The following is a 6,024-nucleotide window of genomic DNA, read 5'->3' as shown; positions in this document are numbered from 1 at the left end:
TTTTTAATTTTAATTTTAATTTATGAAAACTTCAAGATTGTATACCAATATTTTTCTGGGATAAATGGCTGGTAATGACAGAAAGAAAGAAAAAGTTACAATCAAGACCCAGGGTGATTCAGGAGATCTGTTAATATTCTAGACCCCTTGGAGAAATGAAATCATTAAATACTTGTTTTAACTCAAACTTGGAATTTTAATCCTTTCCCCCATACTTTTATGACATTTATTAAGAAGCAATAGTTTAAATCCAGTTAGATAATTGTGACAATAATTTAATCAGTAAACAGAGAACTCTAAAAAATTTACTGTGGAATTGCAAGTGAAGCTTTGAGAGATGTTTACATTGTGAACCAATACACGTTTCAAATTGTGAATAATGTGTTTTGGTGTTTCATTTGAAGCAGTTACCTCGGAGATAATATCATCACAGCCCCAAGAATTGTGGAGTTAGTTAGGTGGTTTCTTTGATGTTTGGTGGTCTATACTGAATCTGATCATCTGGTGCTCTGCAATCTACTTGTGAGTTGGTTTAGTTGGGAAAAGTGACACTCAGCATATCTGCTGGAGCTCTAAGGTTGTTTTCAAAGCAAATTGTAGCCATACCTGGAGCTAGGTCATGTCATCCCTACAGGAGAGGAGTACTCTCTTCTCCTTTCCCTGATTTCAAAGTTACATTAATTACACAAACTGATTGAATAAAACCTCCCTGGGTTCACATTTGGAGATTTGTCTCTATTTTAGGTGTATTTTAGGTGTCCCTGTGCCCTCAGGGTGTTTTGTTCACCGTGGGATATCTTTTATGTGTCTTCCCTGCCTGGGAAGCATCTTTTGCAGCCCTGGGACTTTTGGGGGGTAACTTGAAAAGGCCTGAGTATGGAGAACTTGAAATTTTGTCTTTCTGAGCCCCTGAACACACTGATCTTGGACCTCATGCATTTCATTTTTTAACCCATTTGTGCTTCTATTTGCCTGCACTTTCTTGTCACAGCCTGTGACCTGTGAACTGGACCCCAAATCAGACCCCTCGTGCTATATAAACCCCCAGCCCCAAACAGTGCTGGGCACTGCCCCTGCAGGTCTCTCTGCCTTCAAACACATCCCATTTGCAGTGGCTGCCGGGAATTATATTAACACATTTCTTTTGTTTCTCAGGACTGTGAGCTGCAGTAATTTAAAGTGCACGTGACACAGTTATCTGGCTTGCATTTAGAAGAAAAATACAAATTTCCAATCGAAAGGCTCATATATTTTGGCAGGAAACGTGCATGTTGGAAAATCATTCTGTTGTGATTTGAAACTGCTATTTACTGACATCCACCTGCACAGCCTGATTCAACCAGCAGTATTGCAGCAGAATTTATTTTCTGAGCTCAAACCACTATGACCATACAATTCTAATTTGTTTTTTTCAAGAATACACATTCTTCTAATGTATCCTGTTAAAAATCAAAATCAAAAATAATTTTCTGGAGAAAGTCAGGCACGTCACCTGTATCAGTTTTCATCTCGGACATGTCCCAGTGTGTGCTTCAGTTGCTGTTGTGTTGTGTGCAAAGTTTCAGAAGGGTAAACCTGGAAAAAGCAGGAAAACTACTGCTCCAAGGATTTATTTTTTTTATTCCTCTGGAGTGCAGCATTTTCAAATTTGGAGGAAAACGCCTCTCAGGAAAATGCTATCTCTTGGAAGGAAGCAATAATGATAATAAACTAGAAAAATCAGCATCTCATGGGATAAGGGATCCCACAGGAGCTTTGAAATAGTTTATTTCCAGAGCAAACTTATCATGTTTGAGGATACTACTGTGGAATTCATGAAGTCAGAGGAAGGGATTTTGGGAAGTCAGCATGTACATTTCAATGAGTCATCCTTAGAGACAGAGAGGAAATTTCATGAGGGAATTTATTAACGTTCTTTTATCTTTTGAGTAATAAACAAACATCTCCACAAAGCTGTGCCACTGATTTGTCCAGGAAGCTTTCATAAGCTTGCCTGCCTTGTTTAGGATGGAAAGATTATCAACCCTATTTATTCTTTATGCCCTGGAAATTTATAATATCAGTGTGGTTAGTAAAGACACTTTACATATTCCTGTCCTCTTAGGAGGAGAGATACATGCTTAGAAGGAAAGAAATATGTAGTCTATGAATTTGGTTTTATTTCCTCAGTTCTGCTTCTTGGATGGGAATAAATATCTTAACCGCAAACTTCTTCCCATTAATTTTCTTAATTTTTTCCTGAGAAGAACCTCAAAAAGCTGTGAAGATTCAGAAAGGTAGAGAAACAGAGACTTGATAGTCTTGGATAAACTGATAACATCAGAATAGCCTGAATCTTAAGGGAATGTGGTCACTTTTTAGCCTAGAGCCATCTGTATGCTGCACTTTCTCCTTCATCTCTCCTTTTTGGAGAGCCCTGCAGCCTTTCCTCGCCCACTGCTGAGGGTGGATGGTGTGTGTGCTTTCTACTTGGCTTGGTGGATTCTGGTGCTGCTGAGGGAGAAGAGTTGAGTGGGAACAGCTGCTTTAGCAAAAGGTGTCGTGGCTGTGTTTGATGTGAAGATAACTGAAAACAAACAATTTTGAAAATGCAAGGATTTTGCTTCTGCTCCAAATCTTATAGAATAAAATATCTGTATTAAATGCTTTCTGTCTTGTAGGAAGTAAAGAGCCTGAGAAACAACTTCTGCCCCTTTTCAGTGTCAGTGAGAGACTTTATGAAGAGCAGTGTTCAAGAGTAAGTATTTCAGCACAGTGTTCAATATCCTAGCTAGGAAAGGCTATGGATCACAGGGTTTATTGTCTAACTGCTGTAAATTTGGGCCAGTTCTTTTATGTGCATCTCTGCCTCTTTTGTTTCTGCACAAGTTATCTCTACATTCAGATTTATTGGAGGAGGCTGGGTCTTTTTTGGGTTCTTGTAATGCCTATGGGTATCAGAGGTTGAAAGATCAATGCCCTTTGAACTTTTGAAAGAGAAATGTTTGCAGCTTTGGAATATACTTTTGATACAATTGTTCTGATACAGTTATTGAAGACCCCCTGTTTCTAGCCATATTTCTAATCCATGCTCATTTCTGAGGTGTTTGTCTACACTTGATTTTGTTCTATCTGGCAGCACCTGTTTTCTCTAGAATTGTTTTTCTGGGTCTTGGAGATTTAAGATTATTCTTTAGTTTTCTTTCCTTTCCAAATTTTTTTTTCTCCATGTGCTTTGTTCATTTATAATCCTTAATTTCTAGTGAACTCCTTTAATGGTGTCTTGAGATTTTTAGATTTTTTTCCCACAGATGAAGAAGGGAAAAAGCAGCTTTAGATGTGGGTTTCACTAGTAAAGAAAAAAAAAATAAAAAAGAGAGAGAGAGAATATTTAGAAAAAAGCACCCAGTGCAACGAGACTTTTGATGGAATAAACATATTTGGTAAATATCTAAATCATGCCAGGGGTGTAGAAAATACTTGGTCTAACAAAAGGCAGAATCATGATACAGTGGTGTCCCAAGAGAGTGACTGCCAGAATTTATTTTTAGTATTTCGAAAACACTGGCATTTTTGATTAAATCTAGCAGCAGCAGCCTACTTTCAATGTGAGTTTTACATGATTTCACAATTCCTGGTGACTTTAAGCCACCCCTATGCTAGTATCTTTATCAATACCATATCTCAGGCTATGCTTCACTTCTGGTAAAGTTTTCCAGAAAGGAAAAAGCTCAAATTGTTGCTGACCACTTCTGGCCCAGAGCAGGAGAAAGCATTAGGAAATGGCTTTCCAAGGGATGGCTCAGATCAATTGTTGATCCAGTGTTTCGCTTCACACTCACAGCTCATCTCTCCTTCTACCTGAAGTGGCAAACGTGATGCAGCCAAAATGGTCTTTACATGGCACAGGGTCATCAATGCCTCCTGCATGCACAACCTCTCTGCAACCTCTGCTTACTGTGGAGTAAGGTTACTCTGCTCTGCTTACTTTGGTGTGGCAAAAGAATTCTGTGTGTGGAAGGGTTTTCTTGCTTCTGGACAGTTCTGGGTCATGAAATGCGTAGTTTTACATTTGGTGTACTTTAAACTTTCTGTTGTTGTTGGAACTTTTTTTTTTTTTTTTTTTTAACTCAAAACAGAAAATGTAGAGGCTATGATTTATTTATTTATATTTGACAGATCTGGGAAATTTGCCTCAGGTGATTATAGCCATTAGTCAACTGTAGCCAGAAAGATTAGAGCGTCTCTTTTGAATGAGGCTTGGAAAAGGATTTAAAGCTGCCTGAGTTTATTAAACACAAATCTTTGTAAAGGAACCTGAAAAGTGGGTGTAACAAGCCCTCTTTTTTTTTTTATTTTTTTCCTTTTTTTTTTTTTTTTTTTTTTGAGACATGGAAATCTCAGGGATTTAAAATTGTCTGGAGCTAAGTACTGCATAGGTGATAATTAGCTGAGTTAAAAAAATTCCAGACTGATATTGATTTGGCGTGGTGAAAACAAGCTAAAGCAAAATCATCAATGAGCTGTGATTAAAAAGTGAGTAGTAGAGGGGGGAAATTCACTGAATGTTTTCATTTCAGACTGGTACGAAAAATGGGGGTGTAATGATGTATAGAAGGTGGTTCTGAAGTAGGAAGGGCTAAAAATAAAATACAGGAAGAACTTGGTAGTAAGACATTATCTTTCGTTTTTGACTAGTGCTTTTTGCTGTATCAGTTTTAGGGTATCATCGAGGGCAGACCAGGCATTTCTGTGGTCGAGATTGGAAGAGAAAGACACTCCTTTGATTTATACCCTCTACATGTTGTTTCATGTACTTCCACCTCCCTTCTAAAATAAATAGTTTTGTTTTCATGCTCTCTTTTTGTAAGACTCTCACCACCTTGTCCAGATAATCCATCTGTCAGTTGTTGACCTTAGTAGCAATTGTCAGATTTAACATGCAGAAGTTCTTTATGTGATTACAAAGCAAAATATTGGTGCAGAATTCTGGGTGGGAAAAAAAAAAAAAAAAAAAAAAAAAAAAAAGGGGGGGGGGGGAATAAATCCTGATTATTTTAATAAATTATATTTAATGGAAGAGTTGGGACACATCAAGGAGAGTCTTTGGTTTGTCTGCAGACTAGAGGATTTACCTGTAGCATATAAAACAGACAGCTTACAGCTTGGGATGCTTTTGTTGTTGGTTTAGGTTTTTCTTTAATCCTTTCTATCTCATCTTCCCTGAAGTAAGATTCTTGCTCTATCACATCTTGTTCAGCTTGGAGCTTAACATAAAAACTTCATGACAGAAAAAAATGACATCATGTTATTGTCCTGTTTTCTTATTTTGTTTGAGGTTTAGCCTGTCTGGTTTAGCATCAGTAAAATCAGAACTGGCCCTATTCTGGCTGAGTTTTAGTACTCTGTGAGTGGTTTTGAGTGCCATGATATAAAGAGGATGTAAAGCTGATATAGAACATCCAAAGAAGGGATATAAAGGATAGTGAAGGAATTGTGAGGAAGTCATGGAGGAGTGGCTGAGGTCACTGGGTCTGTCCATCTGGAGGAGACTGAGGGGAGACCTTACTCAGTCACAGCTTCCTCATGAGGGAAGAGGAGGGCAGGCACTGGTCTCTGCTCTCTGGGACAGTGACAGGACCCAACAGGTCTGCAGTTGTGTCAGGGGAGGTTGAGGTTGGATATCAGGAGAAGGTTCTTCCCTTAGAGGGTGTTTGGGCACTGGAACAGCTCCCAGGGAATGGTCACAGCACCAAACCTGACAGAGAAGCCTTTGGACATTCAGGCACACGCCAGGGTGTGATTCCTGGGGTGTCTGTGCAGGGCCAGGAGTTGGACTTTGATGACCCTTGTGAGTCCCTTCCAGCTCAGGATATTCTGTGATTGTCTTGATCCTGTCTTTAACACATGGAAACAAACAATGCTCTTGTAAAGTTTGATCTTGTAAAGCTGGGAGACTGAATTCATCACAGGGGAGACTGGACAGAACAACAGAGAGGTTTTGCACAGGAGGAGTTTCCTCAGCCTGGCAGGGAGTGCTGTGGG

Source organism: Sylvia atricapilla, chromosome 2 (genome assembly GCF_009819655.1).
Source record: "Sylvia atricapilla isolate bSylAtr1 chromosome 2, bSylAtr1.pri, whole genome shotgun sequence".
In the NCBI taxonomy this organism is placed as follows: Eukaryota; Metazoa; Chordata; class Aves; order Passeriformes; family Sylviidae; genus Sylvia; species Sylvia atricapilla.
Note: the sequence above shows the minus strand (reverse complement) of the source record.